We start from the raw sequence: 23,646 nt of genomic DNA on the forward strand, positions 1-23,646 counted from the left end.
ACCCTAAGGCCACTACTTTTCTCCCACTCTGTCTTTCTCAAACACTCCCCCCCCCCCCGGTATGATATGGCATGCATTCAGTGTTGCTTAAAATGAGCCCAAATGAACATAAGCATCTCCTAAACTTTGTTTGAGAACCTTAAACTCTGAGTGGGATACCAGTCATGATCACATGGCTGCTGTACAGACATATTCCCATTGGGTGGGATTACACTATGGTGAATTTGCTCCCATGCAACTAGCTGTATGTAGGAAGAGGGCTTGAGTCATTACTGCCTATGTGCTTCAAGGAGATTTCTCTGCAAAAACATTTCAGAACATATAATCCATGCTACGTGCAGTCACTTGGTTCTTGGGATTGAAGGTTTAATCAGATGCCTTATATGGAAGACTACCACAAAATCAGGAAACAGACAATGCTTTTTTTAATGTAGCTGGAAACAAGAAGCAAAAGAATGAAACGAGAATTATCATTGTTTCTCAACATGGCATTCCTCAGAGGGCAAGACATTTACTGCTAGGCTTAATTGTGCCTGCTAATCCTAGTTCTGTGAAATGCATAGTTCCGGGCTTTCTTGTCCACTCAAGAGATTAGGTTTCCCACTGGTAATGTATTACCAGTTTATACCTGTCAAAGATAGATTCTCATACTGTATGCTAAATCACAATAGTGTGCCACGAGAGACATTTCGGGGGGGGGGGGTAGCAAGACTTGGGTCCAGTAGCACCTTGATAGGTACTTTGAAAAATTAAGTCTCCATGCTCGATGAATTCTTTACTTTATGCTTGTTGGACTACCCTCATTAATCCCAGCTTTCTACCTATAAAGTAGGAGGACATGCATGTTTTTTCTTATGCTGCTTATGCTTGAGCTGAAGTGGCACAGGAGAATCACTGAAGCATTGCTATTGGCTAGATAGCATGAGCCCTGATTGGTTGCAAAAAGAGGCAGAGAGGTTACCAACTGGAAATATTACCTGCAGCTGCAGGATGAATGCCTGCCCATTGTTCTGTGGGAAGATGGTGGAGGGGCCTGTTATATCTTCGTAAATGAAGAATGAAGCTTTTCCTCCACTTTCATTCTGAGTAGCAAAGGTTTAGGAAACAATATTGTAGAAGAGACACAGACCTATAATACTGGTCCTTTAGCAGGCAGATACATCCATGTGCTTCAAGGAGATTTCTCTGCAAAAATATTTCAGAACATATAATCCATGCTACTTGCAGTCACTTGGTTCTTGGGATTGAAGGTTTAATCAAATGCCATATATGGAAGACTACCACACAGACCTATAATACCGGTCCTTTAGCAGGCAGATACATCCTGGGCTGGAAGAACGTATAAGAGTCAAAGAACTATTTCTGTGTGTAGTGTACATGTATGCGGTTACAATAGGATCTGGTCCCATCATGATAATGTGCTTTCTTTCAAATAGATTAAGTTGTTTGTTGGTGGGGAATAATTCTATTACAAGTTGGGGAGGGAGCGTGGCTCACTGGTAGAGAATCTCCTTGCTATCCAGAAACTTCAGGTCCAATCCCCAGCATCTCCAGATAAACAGTATCAGGCAGTAGGTGATGAGAAAGATTTTTGCCTGAGACCTTGGAGAGCTGCTACCAGTCTTGATAGATCAATCCTCTGATTCAGTATAAGGCAGAAGCTTCATGTATTCATGTGCACTTCTGTGGGGATTTTTTGGGCAATCTGTCTACTAGAAAGAGAATGTTTGTTTAGGATCATAAGTAGATCCTTTATATAAAGTTTCTCTGTAGGACCTGAACATGGGCATTGGTTTCATATCCTGGTTCATCCACAGACTCTCTAGGAGTCACTGGTTTAAATCCAGCAGTGTGCTCACAGAAGGACTGGAGATCTTCCTCACTTTCCTTCCCTCAACAGCAGTTCACTTGATAGAAAAAGCAGGAAAAGTGATCTCATAGAATTGTAGAATCATAGAGTTGGAAGAGGCCTTACAGACCACTTAGTCTAACCCCCGCCCAGTAAAGGAGCATCATAAAGCATCCCTGACAAGTATCTGTCCAGCCACTCCTTGAAGACTGCCTATGAGGAAGAACCCACCACATCCCTAGGCAGCCAATTTCTCTGCTGAATTACTCTTAATGTGAAGAAGTTTTTCCTAATGCCTAGCTGCTACCTTCCCTTCTGTAGTTTAAACTAATTGTTTTGAGTCCTGTCCTCCATTGCCAACAGGAATAGCTCCCTTTCCTCCTCTAAGTGACAGCCTTTTAAAAACTTAAAAGAGAGTAAGCATGTCTCCCCTCTACCTCCTCTTCTCCAACCTGAACATTTTCAGGTTTCTCAGTCTCTCCTCTTACACCTTGGTCTCCAGGCCCCAGTCTTCCTGGTTGCTCTCCTCGGCACCCATTTGAATTTATCCACATCTTTTAAGAAGTGAGGCCTACAGAATTACACACAGTACTCCAGGTGGGGCCTAACCAACACAGTATACAGTGGGATAATGACATCCTGTGATTTGGATGTTATACCTTTGTTAATACACCCCAAGATTGTGTCTACTCTTTTTTGCTGCTGCATCACACTAACTGCTCATATTTAGCTCCCTATCCACCTGTACCCAAGATCTTGTTCACATACACTGCTGCCCGGAAGTGTATCCCTCATCCAGTATGCATGTTCTGTATTTTTGTTACCTATGCCTGGCACTTATCCATGTGAAATTGCATCTTATTCAAAGCTGCCCACTTTTAACAACAACATTAGATTTATATACCGCCCTTCAGGATGACTTAACACTCATTGAGAGTGGTTTACAAAGTATGTTGTTATTATCCCCACAACAAAACACCCTGTGAGGTGGGTGGGGCTGAGAGAGCTCCTAGAAACTGTGACTGGCCCAAGGTCACCCAGCTGGCTTCAAGTGGAGGAGTGAGGAGTCAAACTCAGTTCTCCGTATTAGAGTCCTGGAGTCCCGCGCTCTTAACCACTACACCAAACTGGCTCTTTTCCAGTGTGTTCATATCTTGATGAATTCTATCCCTGTCTTCAAGGGTGTTTGATAATCCTCCAAGTTTGGTGTCATCTGCAAATTTAATGAGTAATCCCTTCACACTCTCATCCAGATCATTTATAAAAATATTGAAAAGCACCAGGACCGAGCCCTGTGGCACTCCATTGGACACCTCCCTCCAATCAGATGAGATGCCACTGACAGCTGCTCTTTATCTTTTCTCTTTATTCCCCCTAACTGCAACGAGGGGTGTGCAGGGACAGAAAGATTCGGTTTTCCCACTTTGGAATAAGCAGTAAGCTGCTTCGGCAACCGCTTATTGCCCCACTTCGGTATGCTCTGTTAATATTCAGAGCACACTGAAACTTCCCGCTCCACTGCTTATTTCAACTGATGGGAGCGGGAGGAGGAGGTTCCCTCCTTTCCCTTCCAGGATCCCTCTGCTGGTCAGCTGAAGTTTAAAGGGGCCTTTCCTTGCCACTTGCAAGTGGCACGGAAAGGGCCCTCCCGACGTTTCAGCTGGCTGGTGGGGGGGGGGAGCGGCATGAAAAGGGCCCTTTAAACTTCAGCTGCCTGGCAGGGGGGAATCCTCTCCTGCTTGTCAGCTGGAGCCAGCCAAAAGCGCCCTGAAGCTTCCCGAAGCAACCCGAATTGCTTCAGGAAGCTTTGATCTGGCATTTCCAAATTGGGGCCAGCATATTGGGCCCAATTCAGAAATCCTGGATCTTTACAAATCATGTCCGATTCAGGTATTTATCCTGAATCGGAAACCTGAATCGCGTACCCCTAACTGTAACCTGCCAATCCACATGGTTATTATTCCACGCAGTTCCCACAAACCTGGGAATCAACCTTTCTTGGGTTGGAAGGGATTGCTGTTGGAAGAGGAAAGTGTGGGAAAATTACAACTACCAGTGCCTTTTACTGGTGGAACAGCAGGATTTTAGTCCAGTTGCAGACTAACATGGCTACCCACCTAACTTATCTTCTACTGATGTATCGCTGGATTCAGCTTCCTATGCTTAGCCTCAGTTTCCCTCTGTAAAACTGGACTAACTGTAAGCTACCTCAAAAAATCATTGAAACACAGAATGTTTAAAATAAAATATATTTTATATACCATGTTTTACATGAATGACTTCAGGTGACAATTGGTAACACACACATAAAATATCAACATAAAGTGCTAGAAAAATGAAATTTAAAAAGTAATTAGTATACATTTTAAAACCAAATATTGCTAAATTCAAAAGTTCTGTGTATATAGTGGAGTTTTAAACCATTTATGTGTTTGTTTTAGCCCATTTTTTCTGAGACTCAAGGCACATTACGCAATATAAAGCAGTGTTTTATATCAATGTTCATGCCACAAAGAAGGCCACTTCTGACACCCAAGGAAGTGTTAGAAGCAACCTGCCTTGTTCAGTCATTCAGAGTGGGAATACTCTCAGTTTGGCTGCTCTGTGTGTCTGCTGGCCCCATCCCTTGATGTTTGCACATAAATAAATGTATGTTGAGAGCCCATGTGTGCATACCTTGTACACATGTAGGTCTTGTACATGTACTTGGAAATGTATCCATACAAGGTATGCTTTATGCTTGGATATCTTGAGGGTGGGACCAACATGGACGAATAGATGCAATATGAGGAAGCCCAGATCCTTTCATGTCCCAAAAAGTGATCCTAAGATTTCAGCTTTATGAGGAGATAAGAAGAATTTCAGATTATGTGAAGTTAGAGGTTTATTGTCAGGGAAATAAATGTCTGGTGAAAATAGACCAACAACAGAAAGAACTATTTGCCAATCCTCATTGTATAAAGGTGGTATATGTGAAGCCCTCTGAATACTCTAAAGTACTGTATAAATGTTAAGTAGCAGGGCTCATTTCGAGGGGGAACGCGCAGGAACGCAGTTCTGGCAGTTCCCCAAAGAGGTCACATGTCAGGTGGCCCCACCCACCTGACCCTGGCCATTTTAGGCCCGTTTTAGCCTGGATTGGGGCCAAAACAGCCCACATCGGGCCTCTGACAAATGGGGGATCACTCTTCCACTCAGCAACAGCCCGATCCTGACCATTTTGGGTCCCTTTTCGGCCATTTTCAGCCCCTTTTTGCCATTTTTGGGCCCAATTTCGGCCCTGAATGGCCAGGATTGGGTTCAAAACAGCCAGGATAGGTGATGTCAGGGGGTATGGCATATGCCAATCAGTTATGCTAATGACACACTTCCGGTGATGTCAAGGGGTGTGGCATATGCTAATGAGGTGTGCGGATGAGTTATGCTAATGAGTTCCTCCAGCTCTTTTTCTACGAAATGACCCCTGTTAAGTAGTATGATTATGCACTTACACCAGTGAAAGCCAGTAATGTAATCAGTGTGGGCAGAGATCAATCTGATAATCTGTCAGAGTAAATAAACACTGCGGTGAATTCTGTTTTGTGAAAGGGCAGCAATTTACCTTCAGGGGTTTGCACTGATGTAGCTACCCAACAAATGTTGGTACTGTTATTACCAATTTATTTTTTAGTGAAGGGGGAGGGAAATTGGAGGCAAAGAATAGTAAAATAAATGAGAGGAGGAAGGGGAGAAGCAACATGAACAGAGGATGAATGATAACCAATACAGTTAAATTTACATAAGACTTTATTTCCTGGGGGTGAAGACCAAAAATCTAGGTAAGTGGAAGTATTTGGAAAAAAGACAGAAAGTATTCTGGGAAGGAGTTCTAGACATAAGGCCTGAAAGGGAAACAGGAAGAGCAGTATTTAACATGATATAATGTAATCATTCAAATTTGGTTCAGTACAGTCCTATCTGTCTTGAGATATTTCTGTTCTTTGCCACATAGATGCCATGGTGATTGGAACCTTCAGTGTGAAGCGACTTTGTGCTGTGCAGTGTCAACATGTTAGCCCTGTGGTGTGCTTTGAAAATAGATGACTCAGAATCCACTGTCTGAACTGGAGTGTAAAGCCTTCCCAGTTTGTACATAGAGAGTTACTATATCCACATTAAAATTGTTTCCTAGATTTTTAAAAAAGAATTTAGCACCTCAAAGAGATGGCTTGTTTTAAGTCTTCTGTCAAAGAGGTTACAATTTGATGTGGCATGTGATTTTCATAAATGGGATGTTATAAATCTACAATTCCATAGGTAAAAACTGAGCAAGTACTATCACATGAGATGCGTATGAACATTTAAATTAGCCCGAGGAGGGTGGTCATCTGGAAGTCTAGAGTAACCCTGCAATTGATTTATGCCTTTAGTTGATAGAGGTACAGAGAGAGCATTGTAACTTCATGCACTAAGTCTTTTCCTAGCTAATTGACTCTTGCTCCTTCTCTCTCCCAGCTTCTTCCCTCAAATCCTTCTTTATGAAGGTTTGTCCATACACCTAAAAGCAAAATTGGCCTTATCTTCACAGAAGTTGTTGGATGCCAATATTTGAAGGTGGAAGGCAGTAAGCATGAGAAATGACGTCAAACCCATTAGTACATTTTCAGTGCAGTTGCCAAAGAAAATGTTTTTGACATATTTGAACAAAATTATGTGCGAAAAATCCAAATCCTAGTTTAAATAAATATAGTGTCTTCATCCACAGAATGTAATAAGAGTAAGGGTACTCTTCCAAAATTATGCAATAATAATTCTCTCCCACATGCCAATGAATGGAAAGCTTTAGAGTTACAGTTAATTATTTTACATTTCTATGGTTTCTTGTGTTTTCTGCCAAGTACTATGAATGGTGCACATAAAAATTGTTATTGACCAGCTCTCTCCAAATTGAAAATACTGGCCTGAACAAAAACGTTATTTTTGCCCTGAATTCTTGCTGTATGGCAGGTTTCATACATGCTCTGGTTTGTATTGTGAAGTGGAACTTGACGGTATAAATGTTTGTTTTATGTCACTTCAGAGAACATGAATAGGTTTGATGGGCTTAAGTTACAGGGGTGTAAATCTCAGAAGAACATGAGGAAAAACAAGTTGCTTGCCTGTAGTTGTTGTTCTGAGTAGTAGTCAGAGCTAGAGATGAGCACGAACCAGGTTAAAAAACCAAACCATGTGGTTCATGGTCCGTTGCGTTTCATGAACCATGAACTTTTACAAACTTGCCCCAGTTCATGAACTGGTTTGTTTGGTTCGTGAAAACGTCACTTCTGGGGCAGCAGAAAGTCACTTCCGGGGCTGCAGAAAGCCCATTCCCACATTGCCTAGGAAACTGATTGATCAGCCTCAGGCTGTCTGCAGTTACAAACCAAACAATGAACCAAATGAACCGGCCTAAAAGTTCGTGGTGGTTCGTCAGAAATGGGCTCTGACGACCGCTGGTTCACGAACCATGAACTGGCTTGGTTCGTGACGAATTTTGGTTCGTATTTTGGTTCATGCCCACCTCTAGTCAGAGCTCCCACAGGCAAAGAGTGCCCATGATACAAAACTGAGAAGCCAACTATATATGCTATAATTACTTCTAAGAGAAAACTATAAATGAAGGCAGACTTTTGTCTTAACGAGAAGTAGGTCTGAGTCACACTGCTGTGGCAGATGAAAGGAAACTGAGTGGTACAGGGCCAGGCATAATCCCTCCCTTTTGGGTGTCATTTCCCAAGGGAAGGAGACTTTGCTCCTAAAAGCTGGCTGTAGAAGTTTCTGAGTTGTTGCTCTGCTCAGGCACGGAGCCCATCAGTGTGGATGCACAGCTGACCATTCAAACTAACTTTCTAACAGAAATAGCAACTTGACAATGGAACTTAATACCTGTAGAAGGTTTTCTTTCTCTGTGGAGATCTTCAAGAGAGTTTGGACAGCTCTCTGTCAGAGTTACTGTCGTTTTAATTTTGAGTACAGGGCTGAGTGAGTTAGTTAGGCCCAGTTCAGCTCTGTGATTCCATATGAATTGGACCCATCATATACTGAGTTTCCTTATCCCGTATGTAGTCAATAGAAATCATTGGCAGGGGTGGAAATATATATTTTGCCATACAGTCTCCTTCACTATTGGTCAAACTCCCCAGTAACATCAGCATAAGGTTTTCACAATTCTGGGCCACTTGCATGCTGTGTTATTCCAATCAAAACAGAGAGATGTAACATTGAAATGTGGGGCTCTCTTACAATTTTTCCCCCTCACCAGTTAAACTCTCTTGATATGAATAATAGTTGGCTCATGACAAAAAGACAATAATACAAAGAAAGACAGCAAAAAAGGTTTTAGGCTTGAAGAAAGTGGAGATTGGGCAAACATAAGAATGGAAACTGTCTTTCAAAAAGAGTCAGATTACTGACTGAATCCTCAAATGCAGCGTCAATGATGATTAAAGGCAAGTCCTAAAAGAATAATTTCACCCTTCTTCATCTTTTACTTGCTCGCTGCTCTGTAGAACTGATGCTGGGAAGGAGGCCTCAGAGCTATTCTCTCCTCTCCCCGATCACTTGGGATTTTTGTTGTTAACAAGGATGACTGGTAGGTTTTCCTTTGAAGCATATCCTTCTTGGGCATTTCCTTTTTTCCTCCCCACTGTAGTGTGCATGACATCAACCTGGATTGCAGACAGTTGGTTCTTAAGGGGAAAATGTCTACTGTGTTCTTATGAGAGCCAGGGTAGCCCAGTGAACTGATGATTGCATTTGGAGGAGGGGGGAATCACTTCAGATTTCAGCCTAGCTACCAATTCATTAGGCGACTTTCAGCAATTGCTTTCAGCTTTTCCCCAATTCTCCATCTATAGAATAGATTTTTAGACAAACAAGGTGACTTTGAAGCACTTTGCACACTGAAAATCTGTAGAAAACTATTTTTAAAAGAGATACTCTGTCCAAAAGTTCACTTGATATGGTTGAATAATCATTTTTGTACTATCAGGTAAAGAGTGATATGGTGCCAAATATTTTTAGGGCCAGATTGCACATTAGGCAGAGATGAACCCAGGTTTGCCACCTTATATACAATTAAAAGAGAGCTGATTAGTATACTTGTACATATACATACATATATACATGTATATGTATATATGTATATGTATATGTATATGTACATATATACATGTATACGTAAAATTGTAACATGGAAATAACCCATAGATTCTAGTGATTTATTAGCAGAGTTAAGAGTCAGCTTGGCTTTTTTTCTCTGTGCAATGTTTATGGAATGTTAGGGGGAAATATGAAATGCTTCTGAACTGATAATAATTTCTGGTATCATTCTATGATGCAAATAATCTTGTTCCACAATAATTATGTGCACGTGTATGTGTGTGTAAGGTGCCATCTAGTTGCAGTCGACTTATGGTGATCTCAGAAGTTTTTCAAGGCAAGAGACGAGCAAAGGTGGTTTTCCATTGCCTGCCTCCATGTAGCATCCCTGGACTTTTTAACTTACTCTCATCAAAATACTCACCAGGGCTGACCCTGCTTAGCTTCCAAGATCAGATGAGATTGGATTAGCCTGGGCCATCCAGGTCAGAACCATAATCATTATAGGCTAGGTAAAGATAAAATATTTCTGTAAGCCTACTGTTTCCCTAAGTAGCATTTCTTTTTAACTGTCTTTTGCAATTTCTCTGATCCTAGGTCTACCACGTCAGTTAAACCAGCTTGATTAGACATGTTTTTCATCCAGTCATATAAAAAATAGTCACCAAAGAAAGATACCTTCATACCTAAGGTAAGCAAATATACATTGGAACGTATGTTGAGTGAAACCATTGGTCTTGTTATTGTCTCCAGGCAGGTCTTTCCTAACACATATTATCTGAGGTCTTCTAGCTGGTGACAAAGACTGAAATATTATCTCAAAAGCAAAGAACTACAGTTTAGTAGTTTATTCCTTGTGTTTCTCCTAAAATAACTTTGCTGATTATGAACAGGGCATCTGTCAATCATGGAACTGTATTAGCACCACTACATCATAATGTAGAAGTTCCCACGTGTGATCCAGGTGTGCACCATGGTATCTGGACTTAAATCAGATAAGCCCACCTGCACTTGTTCAAAGTGGAGCAGGACTCAGCCATCAAGAGGCTGTGTAAAGACAGAAAGGAGAGGCACATTTGTGGACCGAGGGAGAAATTTTTGTGCCAGAAAAGGTACAGAAGGAGGTTGTATACTAGAAACAGGGTGGGATGATTGGTTTGACTGCTACAGAAGACATTCTTCACACTTCAGCAGGATAGCTCTGCTCTAAGAGTAGCCCACTGGTCCCTCAATGCTTTTGGAAACAGAATGCTGAACTAGTGGTCAGATCCAACCATGCAACGCTTATTCTTATCTCATTGCTGTGCTTGGAGAGGCACGGGTGAGTAGGGCAGAAGACTGCTTCTTGTAAGAGGTGCTTCCTCATGTTCTTGACTATATACTGGAATTAAAATGATGCTCATCGCCTTGCATAACTCGTACCATGGCTGTGATGCACTACAGGACTCTCTAGCTGTTCATTTTTTTGGATATTGGCCTCTAGGCATAGCTTGCATCACCAAAATCTGCCTGTGGAAAAGAGCTAAACTGTTTCATTAGAACCTTTAAGACTAACCAACTTTATTGTAGCATAAGCTTTCGAGAATCACAGTTCTCTTCGTCAGATGCATCTGACGAAGAGAACTGTGATTCTCGAAAGCTTATGCTACAATAAAGTTGGTTAGTCTTAAAGGTGCTACTGGACTCTTTTTGATTTTGCTACTACAGACTAACATGGCTAACTCCTCTGCATCTACGTTTCATTAGGCTGTCTGAGAATTGTAAAGTGATGTAGGCATTTTTTTCTACCTAATTTACTGTGGTGTTTTTCCAAGTTCTCCCTATTCCTACCTCAAAGTTTGACTGTCTGTACATTAAACACACCCTCAAATTGGTTTTCAAAATTTTAGTCATATACTTCTTGGAAGAATCTTTTTCTCATTGCTTTGGCAAAACAAGGAGTAAATTCAATTATGTATTTTACAGGATGAGTTTCATTTAATGTAAGGGTATAAATGATCTGGAACAAACAGAACCTTTCACCGTGCAGAACAAAATGTGATGGTGCTTACACACATAAAGACCAGTAGTGTTCAAGTAGTGCACCTGAACATGTCAACTCACCCTAATGTATAGTGTGTGTAATGTTTATTAGAAAAGCCAGAATTTTTATAGATGTTCAGACAAATACAATAAATTATTACTGTGACTTGGGAATCCAAGACGTTTGCTCATTCGCCTCTTTAGTATTTACACTAATGCATATTGCTATTCTTTTGGCTTAAAGGAGTTAACAAGTGATAAGGAAGTGGTCAGGATCCAAAGGGGCATGCTTACACATGGGGGCTTCTGGAATGGTGCTGTATAATTCACTAAGTGCCATCAGAATGACTTTTGGACCCTCTACCTGTATGAGCAGAAGTGTTTTGTCATTTGAACCCCACCTATTCCATATAGTGATGTTATCATATCGACAGCAGGTTAGATTGGGCTTGTTACTTAAATTAGGAATTCCTCAGGCCAAGGCCATTATTTTAAGAACCGGTTTCAGAATGTTGACTTATTGATGGTGCAATGAGATCAGGTGTAAAGGACCAGTTGCCTTTGTACGTGGCTGTTAAGGTTGCGTATTGACAAGTACAAATCTGTTACTTCAGATAAATTCTAGGGTGCATGTGATACATGAAAGCTGCTTCGGTGGTTGAACATGTTGCAATGGCTGCTGAGCAGAGTCTGCAGTTAAATTGGTGTCAGGCGTGCTGTCTGCCATGGGTTGTCTGCTACCATGTCATTGTTATGTTTAAGAGGAGCAATATGTACTTTGAGGCTTCTCATTTTCTTCCGATCCTGGTACTGGCCTTAGAGGCTGTGCATTTAGGGTAGTTGCTTTCATCTTTTTCAGACTCCAGATCCCTCTGTAACTCATATAATGGAACACATTTTTAATTTTGCATCCTACAGATTAGTTTTTCTCTATTGTATATATGTCTTCTTTCCATTCTTTCTCCCACCCAAAGGCTGTGATGGTGCTAGCACTGCTGATCACATTAGATGATACTTCTCAATTCGAGGCTAAAGCATTGGATAGTTAGGAAGATGAGAATCAGATACTGCTAATTCTACAAGAACCAGACAGACTTAACTGAGTGTGTTAAGAAAAGAATATAAAAAAGAAGACTCAAGTGAACTATGCCTGCAAGCAGCATGATTTGCCTGTGCAATGCCTCTAATTGTGCTGGTTGGAGAGGGGAAGAAGAGTACCCAGAGAGTCTTGGCTTTTTCTGATGTCTCCTGATTCATCCTGGGTTTGTGGGAAACTCAATCCTCTTGTTTTCGGCCACAGGAATGATCCTCGGAGACAGTTGTCTGTGTTCCTAGTTCTTGGGTGTGGGGGAGGATTTGTGCCAGTTTTTCTCTGCTCTTGGATGACAGTGGCTGGAAGTAGGATGCAAATTTAGAGAAGGAAAACAAGCAAGATAGTGGTGGGGTGGCGACTGCAAGCCGTTCTGTTCCAACTGCAGTGGGACAGGAAGGAAGGATCATATGGGTAACGGCTGGTCTCTTGTGGCCTGTTTGATCCCTGCCTCAAGACTGTCCGAGATCCTCTGAGTAAACTCTCTACTCTCTCCAACTTAGTTCTGTAGCGTAGTCAATGAATAGTTTAACATGTCCCTCCTTCCTTTGTTGTTTCTTTTTCTCCCTCCCCATTCAAGCTCTTTTCCTTTTTTTTCCGTTTAGTTTCTTTTTGGCAAAAGTTAAAACAGATGATGAGTTTGGACCAAGATGAAACTAGTTGTGGAGCGTGTTGGGCAATGAGATTCATTTGTTCTGAACCTTGAGGAGAAAAGAAGGGTGAAGAAAAAGGAGGAGAGGGATGCCCCTCCCCAGATGGGGCACAGTGCCAAAAATTTGTTTTGCTTGGAGAAGGAAGCAGGAGGTTATCCTGAAGTTAACTCTTTTGTCATCCACAGCAGGGAGAGCCTGTCACTAAAGCAGTATACTTCTTGCTGCCACTCCACTAGATATTGCCTGAACTGTTGTGCCATATTATGAGGAACTGGTCCATGCATTTTGAGATGCCGGTGACTTTACAAGAGTATCTGTATCTTTAGCTGGAAAATCTGTATCTTTAGCTGGAAAATATAATCTGTATCTTTAGCTGGAAAATATAATAATGTTAATTGCCATCTTTAAATGTCCAGTTAGAGATGGGCTCTGGGCTCTGAACCTTCCTCTGCGACATGCATTGTAATCTTTCTCAAATCAGTTCCCTCTCCTTGCAATGCCACTAAACATCCCCATTCATACAACAGAGAAACTGTTAGGCCATGTTTCATCAAACTGTAATATATGAAGGTTGAACTGAGTATTACAGTTTAGATACAGAGGAGTTAGCCGTGTTAGTCTGTAGTAGCAAAATAGAAAAGAGTCCAGTAGCACCTTTAAGACTAACCAACTTTACTGTAGCATAAGCTTTCGAGAATCACAGTTCTCTTCGTCATGATGCATCTGACGAAGAGAATTGTGATTCTCGAAAGCTTATGCTACAGTAAAGTTGGTTAAAGGTGCTACTGGACTCTTTTCTATTTTACTGTTTAGATAGAAATTCTCATACATGAATAGGATTGACAGGAGCCTTTGCTTTTCACTGCCAAATTGCTGTTTTAATTGAAGAAAGGGGATGGGAGGAGGAGATGAAAGGAAAGAGGGGAAAGATGATTAACATAGAAAAGCTGTTGCTTTCCAGCAACTGAATAATCACAACAGCTGGCATTGAATTATGTCTTAAATCTTGTGTTCCTTGAGTCATCACAAGGTTTGTTAAATTTGCACCAGATGAGTAGACAATTATTTTGTGGAGGAGGAAGCAAATAGAATGGTAGTGAGGATATTCATTTTTCTTGGACAAATACTGAAGGGGGCGCTGTTTCATGCTTGGAGTCAGGGTTACCACATTTATAGAACAGGGATATTGTACTGAGGGGATGATGTGTTGACCAGACAGCATGCTTAGGTATACAGTTCAGTGGTGGATCTTCATATGAATCTGTTTAAGTATTAGTAGTAGTTCAGTGCTTAATGAAGAGAGCCAGTGTGATGTACCAGAGTATCCTACTAGGAATGAGGAGACCCAGGTTCAAATTCCCCCAAACCAGATCAGGTATTCAGGAGTTCCCAGAGTTTATTTTTCAAATGTCAGTTGTATGGGACTGCAGTTCTGATCAAGATTGTGACACAAAGGGAGGAGTATTTAACTTTCCAAATGTGCCATTTTCCTGATCAGAAGTGGTACCTGGAGCCACCGTTTGCTTCACTAGGGTAAACATATAATTGTTCATATCAGTAGATATGTGTTTGGCATATTGGGGCAAATAGCAGCTCTACAGGACCTTTTTAGTTTGGTAAAACGGTGCATGAGGGACGTGTAAATATCCCTTCCCCATCAGAGTTGAGGACCCATGCATTTAACGTGATGTGGAAAGAAAAATGCTGGGAGCTCCATTCATAGAACTCCTGTGGTCATACCTGCTTTGCCTGTAGGTGCCGTATCCAGAAATATAGTTTCCAAGCAGTGACTTTTTAGTCACAGGAGATTGAACCTACCTGTATGTAGGTATGTTATTTATAGTCCGCCTTTCTCACTGAGACTCAAGGTGAATTACACAATGTAAGTCAATACAACCAACAGCTCTCTTACGCTGTGTAGTAAGTTGACTATACTTTTTGCTGGCTCCCAGAGTCTTGGTGGCCTCCATCTGTCTCTTTTTTCTGTATTCATCGCATGTGGTAGAAAAATGATGTTGATCCAGAAATGAGATAAAACTGCCTCATACTTCATTTTCTGTCCATATAAATGGTTCACAGTTTCTTTTCATTACAGTTTATGTATCTTGGGTAGTTCTGCTGATGTTGCTGGATTAGATTCTCTGCTGACATGGTAAATACCAAGACCTCTATCCTAAATCCCATTTATCCAAAGAGCATATTCCACTGAAATCAACAGAACATAATCACGGAGTGTTTTTAGGGCTGGCGCTTAGATTTTTAAACTAGGCCTTTGTGTTTGTTTGACAAACATTTACTTTGGAGTCTGTGATTTTGAGCAGTTTTATCTGATACAGCCCTGTAAAATTATCCTGCTGTTTGTTGTCTGTACCAACTTTCTCACCACACCATTTGGCACAGCTGCTCCTTCTCTTAACCACAGTATTTTGTGCAGGCTGGAAATTGTTCTTTCCATTGTAATTGGTATACTGATCCATCTCTTTGGTGATATCAAAACCTCAAAGTGCAGACACTCTGAATCCTTCAGAGTTGTCAGTTGAGAGAAAAGAGTAAACATAATAGTTATGTGTTTTACAAACTTTGCTTGGTGAATCTCCGAGGGTCTTAAAGTTCATCGATTGCTCCTTTTAGCATCTGCATAATTTATATATGCATTGTGAAGTAGTGGTTTGTAATTTGTGTGTTAGATAACAACTGAGGAAACGCAGATTCAAATCCTTGTTTGATGTGAAACTTGAGTTGTTCATTTTCTCTCTGTCTATTTCAGAGGTGTGTTGTGAGGATAAAATTGGGGTATACTGTATATTGCCCTAAGCTCTTTAGAGGAAAGGCAGGATAAAAATATGCTAAATAAATAATACGTTAGCAGGGGTGCTTCCACAGCATAACAAGGCATCACTGTCTTTTTCATTGTCCCAGCTATCAGTCACACTGCAGTTTGCTCTGATAGAAGGGATTAAAATTTTATTTGCTTTCCATTCTATAAAGTATGTATCTGAAGGACCACATTCTTCCATATAAACCTGCCCATCCACTCTGGTCATTTTGGAAGCCCTCCTCTTTGCTCCTGTTCCTCTTCTTTAATCGCAACCCAAGAAAGGGTCTTCTTGGTCAGGGTGCCAAAACTTTGGAATTCCCTCCTAAAGGGAGATTTATCTGCCTCCCTCTGTCATAGTCTTCTGTCAGTGGGTGAGAACTTTTTTGTTTCCCTTGGCATACCCCCAGTAAATTCTTATTGGCCCCTCTCCCTAGTTTTGTGTGTTTGTATGCCTGTGTGTTCTTACTGTATTGTTAAATATTTACTAATGCATTTTAAATGCTGTTTTAAATGTTTTTAAATGCCTTGGTGGAAAGGCAACATATTAATGTTTTAAATAAAAATAAAATAAAAATAATGTGTAAAGCAAAATCTTTGGTTCCTTAGTGATGGTATTTACTAATTCTTCACAACCCGGAAACATTTTTCTAGACTTGCTGTTGTTTGGTGGTAGAAATTAATGGAAGTTTAACTGCTGATATATGTGATGTTAGTGTCACTCCTTAGTAAGCCAAAATATGGAGCCAAGGTTGTCTTTTCAATTTTGACTTCTAGAAAAGATATTTTACTCCGTATTGAAAAATATCTGAAAAGGAGTGAACTTGATTTTTACCATTCTTTAACAAAATGTAATCTTACATGGGTGTTACTGTTAACTCAGTAGTAAACTCTTGGGACTGCACAATGGTGCAAGGATTGGTTAACTTCTATGATTAATAGAAACTAATCTTTCAAAGAATTGTTTTGCATTTCTTCGACTTTTTATTCCATAATGTTATGCAAGTATGAAAAGACCTTTCATATATTGAAAATTTTCTCCAAAATATTACTCAATAGATTGTCTGAAAGAGAACGGCTCATATGAACCCTGACATTAGGTAAAACTCATCTGGTTTCGCAGTCATCCCAAATCACAGCTGAAAATCTTTTGAGGAAAACTAGTCAGAATTACGGTTTTGAGTGGAAACCACATGGAACCAAGCCACTCCACAATATTTCTACCCTGACCCTGCAAAATACATGAGAAGAGGGAGAGGGTGAGTTCAAAAGGAGTGCAGTTTGAGAAAATAAAATGTCAGACCCTTCTGATTTGTAATGGGCATTTCTCTGTTTTATAAGTTGCTGTTCTATAGAGGTATGGGCATGCATGGTATGTGTGGCAGGGTTGCCAACCTCCAGGTTGGGCCTGGGGGTCTCCCCAGATTACAACTGATTTCCAGACTACAGAGATCAGTTACCTGGAGCAGTCCCCTGCTTGCTTCAGAGGGTGGACTCTATGGTATTATATACTGCCCACCCTAGGCTTTACTCCAAAGTGCAAGGGATTTCTTAACCTGGAGTTGGCAACCCCGTAAGTGTTTTCATACATATCCAAGGTAAATTCAAACCACTTGAGAATACTTGATTTTGGCCTAGAGGATAATGAGAATATTGTTTTTGAATAAAAGATGTGGGCAACAACCCAAAGATCAAAATTACTTGGAAACAGGGCAGAGAATCTGAGTTCATGGGAACGTAAAGCATTATTCTCTGTATTTATTATACATGTGTGTTTTTCCAACTGATGTATAATTCCAACCCTCTTCCCTGCTTTCCTCCTATCTATTACTTATACATTTTTGTAAACAGAGCATGCCAAATCCAACTTCATTGCTGGCTGTGCTCCATGTGTTTGTTTTCTATACACGCGCTGCTCTTGCCAGCTCTGTTGGGCTTTCGATGAGGGGAAGGGGATGCAGGCACTGGAGGGGTGGTAGAGAGAGAAACGGGAGCAGCAGACTGCTGTGTTACAAACTCATATTTGTTTAAAGCTTAAAGGCTGTTTGAAAGAACTTTTGGAGTGAGGAGAAAGTGGGAGGGGGGAGGGGGGAAATAGAGAATGTAAACTGTGCACAAGCAAACTTTCCAGCTGGACCTGCTCTTGTTGCTTGTCTGAAGAGCTGGAAAGGAGAAATACTTTCAGGGTCTTGAACCTCACGTATGTAGAACACCTCATACATTTTTCTTTGTACAATTTAGAAATGGAATATGATCTAAGCAAAATAAAAGAGGAATTGTGGTGGGGATAGGGGTGGCAGCATCTGAAATACAGGGAAAAAATTATTCCAACATAATATTTGGCAGTCAGAGCTCACTTTATCATATGCATGAATGTTCATCCGTTAGGTAGAAGTATTATACTGCAAGCGTGCAGACAACAGAATGGTATAGGGTGGTAGATGTTAGAAAGAAAGGCTCCCTTCCCATACTTTTCTGTTATCTACAACCTTTGAGTTCTGCATACAATATGAACATTCATGCATATGATAAAGTGAGCTCTGACTCACAAAAAATGTATGCCGGAATAAATTTTGTTAGTCTTTAAGGTGCTACAGGACTTCTACTTAATTTTAGTGCTAGAAAATAACATGACTATCCATCTGGAATTATGGTTAGACAAAATTACACCATAGTATCTAAGAATCCTTTTTTCTCATTCACTGAAAGTTGGAAATGTTAAATGGAAGAGGAGATTTCAGAACACCAGGGGTACCAAACTGTTCCTGCCTGCCCTTAAGGATTTCTTAGTAAAAATAACTATCATTTTCCTTATGTTCAGGTTCAGACTGCTTGCAGTATTTCTGTGAAGAATATCCAGAATAAAAATTTTGTGATCATGATAGTTGGTGTTATCTCCAAGTCTTATTTTTCAGTCCAGAAGTAGATTTAAGTTCTTTGGAATGAATAATCCAGAGGTTTCTAATTAGTCATTAATTAAGGCCCACCTAGGAGTGGACTGGTGCTTAACTTGCTGGGATAGTTTTCAATGGGCTGCTGCCTTGGAGGGCCACTGTCAGCAAGGAGCAAGCCAAGCTCAGCACCAGTGACTTATACCCAGACAGCAGCTTCATGGGAGGAGGCAACAGAGTAAGCCTATGCACTATCGTTGGCTGCTCTGTTTGACCCTAGGTGTTTTAATAGCCCAGTCTGTCACAGGCTTCACCACCATGTCTTAGTCTTGTAAATGTTAAGAAAATTGCTAATTCAAAAGATTTGTGGTGGCAGATAGAGTAGGTTTTTCACATCTATATTACAGTTAGATGTGGCTTCAGCTCGACATTAAGTCAAGACTACCTTGTTTAGTTTTCATCAAAATGACTTTCTCTGTGGTTCAGGCCACAAGATTTCTCCTTGGTGTAAGATTGGGATTTTATGGCTATCCCAAGGAGTTGTGGCTCTGTGGTAGAGCATCTGCTTGGCATGTAGAAGATCCCAGGTTCAATCTCCAGCATTTCCAGTTGAAAGGATTGGGTAGTAGGTGATGTGACAGACCTCTGCCTGAGACCCTGGAGAGTTGCTGCCAGTCTGAGTAGACAGTACTGACCTTGATGGACCAATGGTCAGATTCAGTATAAGGCAGCTTCATGTGTTCATATATTTCCCTTCCTTCAACAGTAATCTAGCATGGAGGTTACTGATTAATTGATTGTAGTTTTGTTTCTTAGTCCACAGCAGTTCAGAATTGTTGGTTTGAGATTAAGCAGGTATCATGCTTGTAGATAGGATCACAGTTCTGGTCTTGGGCAGCTGTAATACCAAAGCAGCAGAAGATGATTTGGTTATGGAGTGCAGGGTAATCAGGTCAAGATAAAAGGCCAAGATGATCTGACTTGGTTAGGCCATGAAAAAGCAGAAAGTAAGTTTGGAAAAGCAGATTGAAATTCAGGGAGAGTGTAGCAAGAGGTTCTATGCCATAAGAAAGTGAAGACTTGACATAATTCTAGAAGTTACAAAAGGAAGGAAGGCTTATTACTAGAATCTGTGGGTCGTTAAACATTCCAATTTGTATGCTCTGTCTTAATTCCAAATGCATCTTTTGGATAGATCTGAAGTACCTAAAGTTTCCTCCTCTAACCAGCTGCCATGGCACAGGTACTAATACCTGTTCCCCAGAGCCTTGATGTTATACTAGGTCTGTAAATTGGGTCATGGATGGCCAGTGATTCAGGTCCTTTCCAACATATTATGCCACCATTAAAATGAATTGCATCTTTGCTGTTAGCGTGATTTGAGAATTGTCATCTCAATTAATTTGTTTCTTCCTACTTTTTCTGTCTTTTGCATTTGTGTAATTAAACAATACATTTCCCTTACAGTCTCCAATCATATCTGAACGTGATTTTGTAGGAATAATTTGGTAGTGTATCTAACACAGTTAAATAAAAGGAGCTTCTATAAGAAGAACTTGAATGAAATACGTTTTTAAAATTTGATTTGAGAGTGCTTATCTTCAGTACTTAATCTAGATAGCCAGTGATTATAGGAGTTTGAAAAAAATAAAATAAAGTGCACATAGTAACGTTTTCCAAAAGTCATGGAAACAAGTGAAAAATATTATATATAACGTCATTTTACTTTAGGAACATAGTCTCATAATGCTTTATAGTTCCGTGAAAATTACGTTAAAAATTACAATTGCAATTACAGTACTGTTCTAGGAATTCAGATGTGAATTTACTGTTTTTATTTCTTTTACTTCATTTATACCCCACTTTTCTCCCCAGTGGGAACCCAAAGTGTCTTACAACATTCTTCTCCATTTTATCCTCACAAGAACCCTGTGAGGTGTAGGTTAAGCTGAGAGACTGTGACTGGCCCAAGGTCACCCATCAAGTTTCAGTGCAGAGTGAAGATTCAAACCTGAGTCTTCTAGATCCTAGTCCAACACTCTAACAACTACACTGCTCTGGCTCTCACATTAATAGACTTACTATAGGGCCAGTGGCTGCAGGCAATCTCAAGCCCCTGCCCTCAATCCCTCACTCTCAATCATTTTAGGAATGGGAGAAAATGGGAGAGGTGTAGATTGTGAAGTTAACAACAACAACATTCGATTTATACTTAACACCCACTCAGGAATTTCCTCCAATCTCTATGGTAAATACCATATGGTATTGTAAATACCATAGAGATTGGGGGGATTCCTAAAGTCCCTCCACTCAGAAGTGATGTCACATCCTGCATGCCACTTTAGAAATCACCTCAATTTCTATGGTAAAGACCATAGATGTTGGGGAATTCCTAGAGCATCATCTAGAATTGATGTCATATTCCCCTCAAACCCTATCCTTCCAAGGCACCACTCCAAAAATTCATAGAATTTTCCAGCACAGGTCTGGCAACCCTGTGCTGAAAAATTTACTATTTACTAAAGTGTTAGGAGTTTTGAGGTAGCTAAGGATTAATGGGCTTATGAAACCTAAAATAGCTAGGTTTCTTTAGGAACCCTAAAAATACCTAAAAAGTAAAATCTTCAGTGCTTCATCCAGCAGTTATAAATAAGACAAGAGTATTGCGGAAATGTTAAAACTAGGATCTAATCTTCATTTTCTTTGTTTCATTTATATAGTTCCACATTAGCTAACAAGTTACACATCACCATTCAGAGGATAGCTGTGTGTGTGTATGTTGACACTAAGCCAAATGCTTTTACTGTTCAAACGCAAAATCCTTGGTAAGTCGAATCAATCAAGTAAGAATTGGACATAATCCATAAACACAGTTCTTCCTTTTCCCTTTCTGCATACACTCACCGGCACACTCACTAAACTCGCACATTGGGAGAACTATAGCTCAATGCTACAGCTCATGCTTTGCTTGAAAAGATCAATCCCTGATATTTTCATCAAAGGTTCAAATAGTGATGGTGGAGGAAAGTGCCATGAAGTCATATCTGATCCGCTGGGGTTTTCAAACCAAGAGACTAACAGAAGTGGTTCGCCATTGACTGCCTCTGCAACCCTGATCTTCGTTGGAGGTCTCCCATCCAATTACTAACCAAGGCTGACCCTGGTTAGCTTCTGAAATCTGGCGAGATCTGGCTTGCCTGGACTATCCAGGTCAGGGTGGTTCAAATAGCAGGTGATATTAAATACCTCTGTCTGAGTCACTGAAAAGCTGCTGCCAATCAGAATAGACAATATTCAGCTTGACATATCAGTGGTTTGATTCAATATAAAGCAGCATACTGAAACATTTCTGGGAACAGGAGCCTTATGTACTCTTCATGTGTCTTCCAGTCTTTCCAAGTACTAATTGCACAAGCTCCTTTTGCTTTATGCGGGGGGAAGAGGGGGGTTGTCATTTGTGGAAAAGCCTCTCTAATATCTGTCCATAGTTTGTTCCTATGTACTTGGTGAATGGAAACGATGATGAATGAATGAAGAGATGATGATAGGTGTAGAGCAATGATCCCCAACATGGCATCTCTGGGCACCATGGCATCGCCAGTGGGTTTTCTGGCACCCATTTGCTTCTTTGACAATGCATCTTTCCCAGAGAAAACAGCAAATTATGACTTTCCTCCTTAATGGAGCAGGAAATATTTCAGAAGAAACCAGGAGGGACCACCTTAATATCGGCAAGGAAGCAGCTGCCTCCGTCATAGAAAAACCTTGCAACCTTCCAGAATTTTCTGATTGATTCAGCACCCCATGCCAGTCATTTTGTGTCATCACCATTCTCAAAATTCCACAAGTATCTACAGGCTGAAGATGTGGAATCCCCAGTGTAGAGAATAATTTGATTTGCTAAAGTGAAGAAATGCATTGGCAAACATAGAAGGAATGGAAAATTTGTTACCAATATGACAGATACTCATGGCCAAGATGAAAAGGAGCTGTTAAATCTGAAATGGGAAAGATGACTAGAACTTCTGTGTGTATTGCATCTTTATTAGCAACATAATCATTCTTGACAGGCTGTTATTATATGAGAAAATTTAAACATGTGAAAGTTCCAAAGGTGGCAACTGCTTTATTCCAGAGAGCTACCACCTTGTGATTGATATGATTGCAGTGGTAGGAACTAGACATCACAGGACACGTTCATAAACTTTATTAAAACTCATAACTGCAGAAGAAATATAAACAGCAAACTTTGGGTTTAGGAATGATTCTACTTTACTGGCTGCCAGGGTCATTCTAAAATAAAATCAGATTTTGTTCTAGCTGATACGTGGATAGATAAGTAATTTGTATGGCCTGGTTAACAGAATTTGGGCTGATTTATACAATTGGCAGAATCAATTGCCTTTTGCTGGAGGGGTATCACTTAAGATGTGGCAGTAGAAATTGATGTACAGGGGACAAAAACGATGGTGGGTCTTTACGCTCCAAATGAGAATAAAACTGGATTTTATTAAAAAAATTGGGGATTGTTTAACAGATCTAGCATATGAAAACTATTGTTTGATGGGGGACGGGAATGGAGTGATCGATCCAAAGATAGATAGATGCTCTGAGAAACATATTAAGATGAACCAGGGTAAACTACCTAAAGCCTTTTTTTATCTAATGGACAATTTAGGTCTGATTGATTTGTGGAGACAGAAAAATGGTAACGCAAGAGAGTATACTTTTTTTTCACAAAGACATAGATCTTTCTCAAGAATAGATATGATTTTGACATCAAGGGACATTGCCACCAAGGTGATTAAAACAGAGGTCCTACCCAAGACATTTTCAGACCATAATCCAGTATCCAAGACATATAGGGGGAAAAGGGGTACCTTTAGGTGGAGATTAAATGAAGCTCTGTTACAAAATAAGGGACTATCAAAGACTTTAAAAATAAACTAAAAGAATATTTTGAATTAAACTTAAACAAAGGTACAGATATGAGAATGGTCTGGGATGCAAGTAAAGCATATATCAGAGGTTACCTAATTCAGTATAATGTGCAATTGAGAACAAAGAACCAAGAGAAAAAGCAACGTATTTTGGAAGAGATAAAGAGCAAAGAGGAAGAACTCAAGAGAGCTCCTGGAAATACTAATATATTGCATCATATCAAGATCTTACAACAACAACTATCGATGTTAATGTCAAGAGAAATG

The 23,646-nt window shown here is 40.3% G+C and overlaps 1 protein-coding gene across 2 annotated transcripts in view; it reads left to right on the plus strand.

Annotated features, from left to right (window-relative positions):
- The window catches only part of BOC (BOC cell adhesion associated, oncogene regulated), a 98,020-nt gene that overhangs the window by 9,070 nt on the left and 65,304 nt on the right, over positions 1-23,646 (plus strand). For both annotated transcript variants that reach the window (XM_054974153.1, XM_054974154.1), the window contains exon 2: positions 9,566-9,659. The gene's annotated coding sequence lies outside the window, so the exon portion shown is untranslated. The remainder of the gene's footprint in view (positions 1-9,565; positions 9,660-23,646) is intronic.

The sequence above is a fragment of the Eublepharis macularius genome, chromosome 3 (genome assembly GCF_028583425.1).
Source record: "Eublepharis macularius isolate TG4126 chromosome 3, MPM_Emac_v1.0, whole genome shotgun sequence".
NCBI lineage: Eukaryota > Metazoa > Chordata > Lepidosauria > Squamata > Eublepharidae > Eublepharis > Eublepharis macularius.